Source organism: Emys orbicularis, chromosome 12 (assembly GCF_028017835.1).
Source record: "Emys orbicularis isolate rEmyOrb1 chromosome 12, rEmyOrb1.hap1, whole genome shotgun sequence".
Taxonomy (NCBI): domain Eukaryota; kingdom Metazoa; phylum Chordata; order Testudines; family Emydidae; genus Emys; species Emys orbicularis.
This window is the reverse complement of record NC_088694.1, coordinates 17,338,302-17,349,200: the sequence shown is the minus strand read 5'-3', so window position 1 is coordinate 17,349,200 and position 10,899 is coordinate 17,338,302.

Below are 10,899 nucleotides of genomic sequence, written 5' to 3'. Positions count from 1 at the left end.
GAGACCCAGCACCAGGGTGGAGGCTTGAGGCCTCCTCACAGAGAGTCATGGCCTCCTGCAGGTCCCCCTCTCCCTGGGAACTGTGTGGATCTGGAGGGATTGTGGGGGTGGCCTGTGGAGAGAACCCTCTGGCAGAAGGATTGATGAGCAGCTTCCATGAAGAGCAACTTGTGGTGGTTTCTTTGTGTTTAGCCCTCTCCCACCAGCTGTTTGGACCTCAGGAGTTGGAGCAATGTGAATAATTGTGAGGTTGTCTCAGATGTGTTAATGCCTGCCGTGCCTCGGTTCTCAGCCATGCTGATAGAGTTGTGACTTGGTTCAGGGCAGCCTTAGAGATGTGGTGTTACATGGCGCTCTCTGTCCATGAGACCTAAAGTAGGTAGAGGATGGTAAAGTGCCGTTTGCGGTCTAGCCTTTTCTAACGTTAGTGCCTGCTGTAGAAATGGGGTGGCTCAGAAGTCTTGTGGACAAAAAGCTATTCAGAAAAAGAATGTGCATAATAGTGCAGTGAGGGAAATAAATGTAATTGGCCCAGAGCTTTTGTATACCAGTTCATGCTGCTGTTATGGAGAGCAGAACCTGACAGGAAAATGTGCAAGCTGGATCTATAAAGAGCTCACTAGCTATGTAGAGAAAGTTCCAAATCAGAGGAGGAACTGAATAAAATGTTCCTTGGTGTAATAGCGGATCTGGCCTCTTAGCAACAGCCTTGTAATCGTCATGTCATCTTGCTCAGAGCACTATTATTAACAGAGCACTGAGCATGTGAAGGAGGAAAAACCCTAGGGGGCAAACTTCCTTGTTTTGTTTTTGTCTTGTTTCGTTAAAAATAATAACAACCACCAACTCTGTGATTTCCCAGCATATGAACTTTCACAGGGAGTTCGGTTAAAATGGGTAAGTTGAGCTGGGGGTAGATGGTTACATGCTGAAGGCTGTGACTGAGTGCATGGTGCTGTGCAAAAAATGTAACCAGCTGGTCAGTGTCAGGTATTTGTCTGTCTCCCAAACCACAGATGATGTGAATCTGTTACAGCTCCCAACTACAGTGCCCGGTTCTTTAGCTTCAGCTGGAGAGATCTCTAGTTCATTTCCTGGTGTCAGTCAAGATAGTGTCCATTTCACAAATATAACTAGAGGATGTCCTCCCTGCTCCAAGGAACTTACAATTGAAATTGGATACAAACCATATCATTCAGATGCACAAGACAAGCTGAAACACTAAACTCAGCCAGGCAGGTGTTTCTTTATTTTATAAATTGACCAGGATATTCAAAATTTTCCCCATGCAAAGATGTCTACCCAGTTCTGCACCTAATTTGCTTTGGCACTCATTTCCCTCATTGCACGGAAGACTGTTTAATTGAACATGCAAGTGGGCAGTTATGGTAATTTACATGTACAATTGTCTGATTTGCATGCAGATTAGGTGTGTGAGTGTGCATGCATTTTTGCATGGGCAATATTGATGCTATGGGTTGTGTTCTGTACTTGGCAGGTAAAAATGAGAGAGCTGGCAGGAGAAATGCATTTAAGGAGTGCTTTGGAGGTGGAGAGGGAGTTGATTAGCTGCACAGGCAGCAGAAATCATTGTTCAGTTCATCAAGCCTATCTGAGTGACTTGCCCACTAAAGCTGTTCCCTTTCCACATCAGCGGAAAGCAGAGGCCCAGATAGAGGAGATGACCTGCAGTCTCTTTTGTATTCAGTAATCTCCAAAGATGTGATCCAAATGAATTGTGTGCACGTGTGTGTGTGTGTGTGTGTGGGCGGGGGAGCGGATGTTAGTGAATCTCAGTGCTTGTAAAAGGTGCTGAGCTGATAGCTCTGGAGACTGAAGTTCTCCATTTGTCCAGTACAAGCAGTGGCAGAGCTAGCCGTGCCTTCACACTGGCCCTCCAGTGTGCCTTCGCCTATCCTACAGCGATCACTAGAGTCCTGGTTTCCAGGTCTAGGCTGCTTACAACAAGGGGGAGAGTTAAGCCCAGACCCTCAACAGTATTTAGGGGCCTAACTCCCCATAATATCAATTTCAAGGGGAGTTAGACCCCTAAATACCACTGATTTGGGCCTCAGTGCCTATTGTGGTGGTGATTCTTGTGACATGGACATACATCTGATATGAACTGGGCTGAAACCACCAATTCATTTCTGGCGAACAGCTGTCAGATTTTCAGTCATTATGTGAATCCAAATTCTTGAGGAGGTCTTGGCTACTCAGCCATTGAAATCTGTGCAGTGAGTCTTAGCATTTCATCCTCTCCAGGCCCTCAGTCATAGGAAGTGATGGCTGAATGATGTCAAATGGCTGCAAACATCATAGTCTTTGTCTCATGGAAACAAGAGTTGGAAAAGTCTTAAGTCACATCTCCTTCATCTAACTTCCAGCGAAGGTTTGTTCCTTACCCTGTATTCTGCGGGGCTTGTACTATAGCATTTAAAGCAAAATTACAAATACGATTTTTAAAACTCTGCTTGGATTTCACACATAGATTTCTCTTGTTTCTGCCATATGGTGCTAGTGAATTCCTCCTCTGGCTTTCCCCGCCCCCTTTTCCCATTGACAATATGAGATGCTATTCAGCAGTATTTCCATTATCTGCAGAGATTAGAAGGGAGAGTTACAGCCAGCCAGTGATACTGTTAATGTGATTTTTGGGTTATAAGGCCAATTTCTTGGGCTCATTTAGTATGTTATTAAAAGTTCTTAGTTCTTTTAAAATATAATTATTTAAAGTCTAGTGACCCCTTTTGTTATTCAAATCTGTCCTCTGACTGTTTTCTTTAAGGCTCTCCGCTCCAGACAGGGTTAGGGTCATATTGTGCTGAAGTTAGCAATAGAAATTTACAGTATGTTTGCATTTAGAAAAGGATGAGGGAGGGTTTGGGGAGGTTGCCTAGAAATCTAACTCTGGAAAAAGAGAGACAATAAAAATGTATGTGAATTTTCTTTGACATGATGCTCTGGGATATAAAGCTACATCAATCCACTGAGCAATTACTCGAAACTTAGTGCAGGGCATTTAAAACTGGATTCTTCCCTGGCAGGACTCCAGCTGATGAGCAACTCGTGGTAAATACAGTTATTTAGTTGTACTGCAGTAGTGCCTACGAGCCATGGACCAGGGCCCCATTGTGGTAGGTGCTTTACCAACACAGCACAAACAGATGGTCCCTGCCCCAAAGAGCTTACAATCAGCTATAGGACTGGAGACAACAGATGGATACAGACAGAGCATCATCTGTGAGTTCATTGCTGTAGAAAACACATAGGAAACTCGTGGTCCTTGTCCCAAGGATATTAAAATCTAAGGGAAGGATCCTGCAACTGGCTTTGTGTGGGTGGGCCTCTGCACCCCCACACATTGACTTCCTGGGGCTCGGTACTCTGTCTACGCAGAGCTAGTTACAAGATCAAGGGCCTAAAATGGCTGCCAAAAGCTGTTCAGCAGTATTGCTCTGGCTGATCAGCAGGAGAGATTGGCTTAGGTCATAGCATTCTGCCCCCTCACCCAAATCCTAGTATCTTCTGCTTGTGAACTTGGAATCTCCACAGCAACTAAGTGTCACCAGCAGAATGCTGCACCTTCAGTTATCCTTAATAATCACAACTAAAGGACACCCCATGCCCCCACCCTACCCCTACGAATGCAAACCCCAGAAAATATCCATCTGCAGAATTGTTTGTAGAGGTAAAGTTTTCTCTTGTTACATCTTTCCAGGAAGCACTAGGAGGTCTTTCATATGCTGCCTGCTATGATAACTAAGAAATAATAAAAACCAATGATATGTTTGTTTGAATAAAACACACAGCTATAGTGGGGGGGAGGGAGCTATTTTCCATCCACTTAATTTTCTATCTCGTTCTTTTTATTTACAAGATTTTTTCCTTCCTGCTATAATTTTACTGTCGTTTTTCATGAGTCCAAGAAGGAGCCCAGGCTGTGAAATTAGTATTGTTCTGTGGTGAAGGAGGTTAAATAGATAAATAAAGCTTTGATTTGGAGCCCTATAATTTAAACCTGGAACCCGCTGAACAGTGTTGAAATGATAAAAGTTTAATACACCCCTACCTCGATATGCCACGACCCAATATAACATGAATTCGGATATAACGCGGTAAAGCAGTGCTCCGGGGGGGGCGGGGCTGCGCACTCCGGTGGATCAAAGCAAGTTCAATATAACGCGGTTTCACCTATAACGTGGTAAGATTTTTTGGCTCCCAAGGACAGCGTTATATCGAGGTAGAGGTGTATAATTTTGGAGGAGAGAGAAAAATTCAGGTTTTCCCCCCAGCATGAAAAACCACAACTAAAATAATTAAGCTATTTCTTTTGCCTAAACTGCAAAGTATAGAAAATCGCATATACTGATGGCTTACATGGCAACTTTGCTTATTCTAAGAAAATGCAAAATCTAACCAAACACCCGACCAAATAACAAACTCTTGATTCCATAGTTGCTTCTGCTTTCATTTTAGAAAATAAGCATGGCTATTTCTGCCAATGTAGTAAGTTGTATCAGCTGAGAAAAATATTATATAGTAGACTAGTTTGTCCAGGTGGTCATTCATTGCTCCCATCTGCATTATTATTATATATTATTTGTATTGCAATAGCACCTGAAGGCCCCGGCCGAGATGCGGGCCTCATAAGGCAGAAAGATACCATCTCTTATTTCATTACAGTTCCTTAATGCAGTAATGGTTAGAGAATACAGGGCCCTTTGCTGGCATATTCCGTAGATGAGCTCCTGTGAGTTCTTTCCCACCCTCCCCTCTTCCCACCACCACAATATGGGCCTGCTCCAAAGCCCCATGGAGTCAATGAGAGTCTTTCTGTTGACTTCAGTGGGGTTTGGAGCAGGGCCTTTTTTTTTTTTTTTTTAAACTCCACAATCTGGTGTAATTTTATGCTGCTACTCAAGGTTCTGCAGATTGCACAGACGGCATCTGTGGATACTGAATGTATCATGAGGAGCTGCACTTGAACTTCTCCCAGCTACTAGGATTTGAAGACTGGGTGTTCTGTACGTAAGTGGAAAGGTAAATTTCACCTAGATGAGCTCACAGGTTTAATCAACTCAGTGTCCCAGCCATCGCTGATCTTCATGCAGGCAGTGTCCTGGCTGACAAATAAGCATCCAGCTCTTGTGTAGCTCTGCTACACTTTTATTGATTTACAAGGGTCTGTTGCAGTTCAGGGCAATTGCCTCTGCATTCCCTCTCTGTGGTCCACCCCAGGGCACCCACGTTAGGTTCCCAGCCTTCACCTCTCCTGGGTGAAGACCTGTGTCTCACTCCCTCCTGACTGTGGGTTCTTGAAGGCCGCACAATCCCTGCCTACACTGTGATTTCCCCAGTAACCCAGACTGCCTAAAAGGTCAATGTCTGCACTTTGCTTTCTCTCCAGAGACTATTTCCAGGGTATGACCGGCAGTTATATGTTACCACACAGCTTTTTCTAAGCAAGCACATTTATTCTTAAGGTGACTGTATTACAGAGAAAACTCATAAAACCCCATCAAAGTTCCTATATGCATGCTAATAAGCTTACCAGAGTCACCCGAAAGTCTTCTCCAGCCCTGGTAGGTCAAGTCCTTCTAACTCTTCTGCAAGGATTGGGGACCTCTGTCTGGACAGAAAGGTCCTGTGCATTTGCTGGATCAGAAAGCAGCCCCTGAGTTAGTTTAACCTCAGGCCATTTATCCAAAAGTTCTTTTTTTGTCCGTTGGTGTCTGGAGAATCCAGTTGGAACTAGTCTATGCAAGCCGCACCAGAACGTGGTGCCTCTCTGGAGGGGCTGCTGCATCCTGGCTGATTTGCCATCACCACTACCCCTACTGTTTTTAGTTCCTGGAGTTGCTGTGGTAGCCCTTTCCCATGGAGTAGAACACAGTTCTACAGCAACTATTCATTTAAAACAATGGATCCCAAAGATATTGTCACAGGATCAGGTCCACTAACCAAATGGCCAAAAGAGCCCATTTATAGGATCCAAAGGCTAAAACAAGGGAAGGGAAATGAGCTAGATATTCACCGTGAATTTTGACAGTCTGTAACCAGCGTCTAGATATTGTAGTGCTGGTTGCATTACAAATGCATAGAGAGATTACATCAGGGCAGCAGCTGAGAAGTGCTGTCACATGATGAGGGTGAGTCTACAGTCATTCTGGTAGGTAAACAAACACGGGCAGAGCAAGCTCCTCCCCCTTTGTGGGCTCCACAGGAACCAGGTGCTCTCCTCTGACCCCTTATTTTATCACTGAGTTGCACTCTCAAAAGACCAAAGTAACTATGACTATACAACAATGATCAGGCACCACCTGTGCAGCAGGGCCCCAAACAGCATCTAACTGGGCCTGGCCAGGAGAATCAAATCTTTTTGCTACCTAAGTTTTAACTAAAACCATTGTCAGTTTTTTGGGAGTTCCAGATTTCTCATTGGGTATCTGCATATGAGCCGTTTCCTGGGGCCTTATCATTGCTGCACTGGTTCTTGCTAAGATTCTGGTACACTTCGTTTTGCCATCTGACCTGGTTATGTCCTCTACAATTACTATATTCTTGCTACCCTAGCAAAACTCTTCAGTGAGCACGCAATCACCCAGCACCATTGTGTGGGGCCAGGGCTATGCAAACCACTCTCAAAGGAAATGGAAACCCTTGACATTGGAGGGTTTTGCTTTTCATTTTGAATTGTCAAAAACTGCGAGAGTTCACTGAAAATCTGACTTCAGCCAGAGTTCTGCATGAATGGCAACTGAGGCCTGACTTAGGACTTAGCCCAGTAAGTGTTCCACAAAAGGCCGCGAATCTTCTATTCAGGCCTTGTATTAGAAAGGAGAAAGTTGGCAAACCCAGAGGAGAATGAGTCTCTGAAAATCAGGGCTTCCTGGAATTTATTGCTGAAAATTACTTATGGGGGTGAAGAGGAATTAACATTAATTATAATAATAGATCTAATGTTAATACAGATCCAACTCCCATTGAAGCCCATGTGAGACATCTCATGATGCTAAAAGACCCTAATTTTGCTATTTTATAAAGGGAAGCTTTTAGGTTCCTCAGACTCTAAAAGAAACTGACGTTATTCATTCTGTTTTAAAGTGCCTATTCTACAGTTCTTTGTAACCTACATACATTTGACCAAGTATTTTCAAAACCTTGCCTGGATCAATCCGATATTAATGGCTTGTATCTTTAGTTACTGAATAGCTTTGTTTAAAACCAAGGTTTCTTCCTGGATGTAATTATTTCCCCTGGCAACTTAAAATCAAGGTCATTTTATTTTAAATGTAATTGCTTTCCTCAGCAACTTGAATGGCAACCTAATGAGGTTACGCATGATGGCCCTGATGTATCAAAGCATTTAAGCATGTGCTTAAAGTTAAATATGCTTGATAATCTGGGGTGAATATTTGATACGTTGTATAATTGGGTGAACATAAGGGTTTGAATATATAATGATGCCCTCAAATAGTTGTTTCCTGTACTCAGAAACTGGATAAGAAGCTTGGAAGTCTAGAGATCAGTCTAAGCCTGAAGTTGGCAGCTAGAATTTATGTAGGACAGGTCCTCTGCACTTGCTACCTTCAGATAAGCCAATTCTGCTGGCCCTGAAAAATCAGTAAATAAACAAATAACTTGAATGGCTTCATTAGCTTTGTCTGGACTAATTTATCCTGAAACACACACACAGGTACAGCTATAAATCCCAAACAAAGCCCATGCTTCATTCAAGAATCATTTTTCATTGTCTTTTCAGGATAATTCATTGTAAGAAAACCTTGAAGTTTTGCTTAGATTCATGAGTCGTCCTAAAGGAGGAGGGAGATGTTGGCTTTTGCATTTTAACCTTATGAATTGTCATATGTCAAAAACATAAAAGGGGCTTGGACTTGAGCCAGTGCCAACTTGCTAATATTTCCTTAAAGAGGCCTAGAGTGGCAGATTTGGCTCATGCTGCCCTAGGTAACTGCCTAGTTTGCCTAGAGCAAGGGTGGCCAACCTATGGCTCCGGAGCCACATGCGGCTCTTCAGAAGTTAATATGCAGCTCCTTGTATAGGCATCAACTCTGGGGCTGGAGCTACAGGTGCCAACTTTCCAATGTGTTGGGAGGTGCTCACTGCTCAACCCCTTGCTCTGCCACAGGCTCTGCCCCCACTCCACCCTTTCCTGCCCCCTCCCGAGGCTGCCGTGCCCTCGCCCCTCCCCCTTTTGCCCCAGAGCCTCCTGCATGCCATGAAACAGCTGATCGGGAGGTGCTGATCGGCGGAGCTGCCAGTGGGTGGGAGGCCTTGAGAGCGGGGGGAGCCGATAGGGGGCTGCTGATGTATTACTGTGGCTCTTTCGCAATGTACATTGGTAAATTCTGGCTCCTTCTCAGGCTGAGGTTGGCCACCCCGGCCTAGAGCTAGAGTGGCCCTTGGCTGTAAATGCACCATTAAAACTGGAACGAGATGGTGAGGATTATGTGGATGTTAGAGAGGCAAAGTAGAGCAAGTCCATGGAGAGAACTGAAAACCAGCAGGGTGTTTTTGAATTAGTCTGGAAGATGAATAGGGAGCCTGTGACAGTGACCCAGGGGATACTGAGTGATCTATTCCCTCTTTCCAAGGAGAGAGTGTGACCTGGCCTACTTGAACTGTGTTCTAGAGTTATTCTGGGCTCAGAAAAATTCCCTGCTAGCACCTCACAACGTTGGGTATGACCCAGGAACAGTGATCCAGTGCTATCCCAGTGTGAGTGTGCAGAAACTCCAGCTTTCACGGGAAAGTGGCTCTGCCCTTGGCTTCCCTCCAGTTAGGAAAAAGTAGTCTCGGACCTGGAATGCTCATGGGGGCATTTTTTAAAGGGCAGTTTCTCAGAGGCTTTTTAATATACAGTAGAACCTCAGAGTTATGAACTGACCAGTCAACCACACACCTCATTTGGAACTGGAAGAACACAATCAGGCAGCACAGGTGGGGGGGAAAAAGCAAATATAGCACAGTATTGTGTTAAATGTAAACTACTAAAAAAATAAAGGGAAAGCAGTTTTTTCTTCAGCATAGTACAGTTTCAAAGCTGTAGGAAGTCAATGTTCAGTTGTAAACTTTTGAAAGAACAACCATAAGGTTTTGTTTAGAGTTACGAACGTTTCAGAGTTATGAACAACCTCCATTCCCGAGGTTCTCCTGTATTCTTTAGGAAACACAAAGCAGAAAGCCAAAGCTTTAGTCTGGGTATGAAATGTGCCAGTTCCAAATAAGCAGGTTGCTTCTGGTCTTGCTCTGGTGGGGAGCAAAAGGGCATCAGAGAAACCACTAAAAGCGTTATAAGTGTATTTTATTTACTTAAAAATAAATGGTCTGACCACTTTGGACCTGCTCCTGGTCTCATCATAGAGTCAGACAATGGGAGTTTGGCCACTGATTCTGATGACAGCAGGTTTGACTCCTTTATGTCCAGTGTGTCACCGATGAATCCCCTCTTCTCTTCCAATTCATGAACAGAAAACAGAGCAAACTGAACTGAATCAGTTATTTGCTATACAGAGTCCTGCTTCACCCAGCTCTAGCCCTCACCTGTCACTACAGCAGTGTTGTAATTGAGAGAAGAAGAGGCAGAGTGAGTGGATAAAACTTGATATGCTATGGATGTTCAAGTCTTCATTGCTGGAGTCCAGGGAGAGAGAGCCGCTCTGGATTAATGAGCTGGCCATGTGCTTCTCTGGCCAATGTTAATGTTCTCATAGCTGAGAGCAGAGCTGAAATCAGTGAGGGCTGTTTGCTTTCCCTATAAAGTTACACAAGTAACTTGCCTCCACCCAGATGAAGATTCTCTTTGCAGCACCTTGCAACTCTGAATCCTGCAGATAAAACTGTTGACATGTATCCAACTGAACAAACGCACAGATATCGGACCTAGCTGATCTTAAAATAGGGCTGCAGAGGTGGCAGCAGGAGTCAGCTGCCCTCTTCTCATGACTTCCCCATACCCAGCTGTCTTGCAAGCTGATGTGATCTCCTCTCCCCGTTTGCAGTAAGGCAGGGGCCACATTCTACAGACGTGGTAACAACACTGGTTCTTTCTCCTCGAGACACAGCAGGGCCTGGAGTTCTGAACTGGCACAGGATGCAGAAGGGCCAACAAAGAGTTGTTTGTTTCTGGGTGAGAGGCTCTTAAGCCTATGGGGCAATACCCTGCTTACATATGCTAGCCAGATTCCCCTTTAGTGTGAAAGGGACCATATTTATTTTTTGTTAATTTATACAATTATTTGTGAAGGGTGTTTGTTGCTGATGGCGTTTAGGATTAGATTGTTCAATGGTCTTATCCGGTATAGCAGGAGACAGAGTACCAGAGCTTATGGAACAATAATAAATATGGCAAATCTTATGTGAAACGTCTCTGACTTTTGCTCAGTATCAAACCTGACCTGCTTGGTGAAAGCTTTTGCTCCATCTCTTCTCAGAATAAAGGCTCACAGGCAGGTACAGAAAAGTAAATATAATAATTCCATCCAAAGATCCCTTCCATTCCTGGATCTCAACAGTACCTAGCAAGGAGTAATGAATGAATCAGGGTTCAGAGTTAGACTGCCCTTTAAGTCAGGTGGAGTTAAACACCCTTATAGCTTAGAATCCTCTCACATACATTCTGGGTGAACCAGACTGGATAAAATAAGAACTCTCTTGAACCTTGCCCAAATCACAAGCCTTTTCTGAGATTCAAAAATGTTTTGTCCTCCCTCTCCCACCCCTCCCGTCATCACTTTTTTTAATTACGACTTTCCACGCAGGGTGCCTGGGCTAAGAAGGTAGATGGGGATTTTGAGAAAGCAGGAGCAGGTGTGAAAGTAAATTGGCCAAACTCCACTAGTTTTAGGAGAATTATTTTCAGTTTGTCAAAAGAAA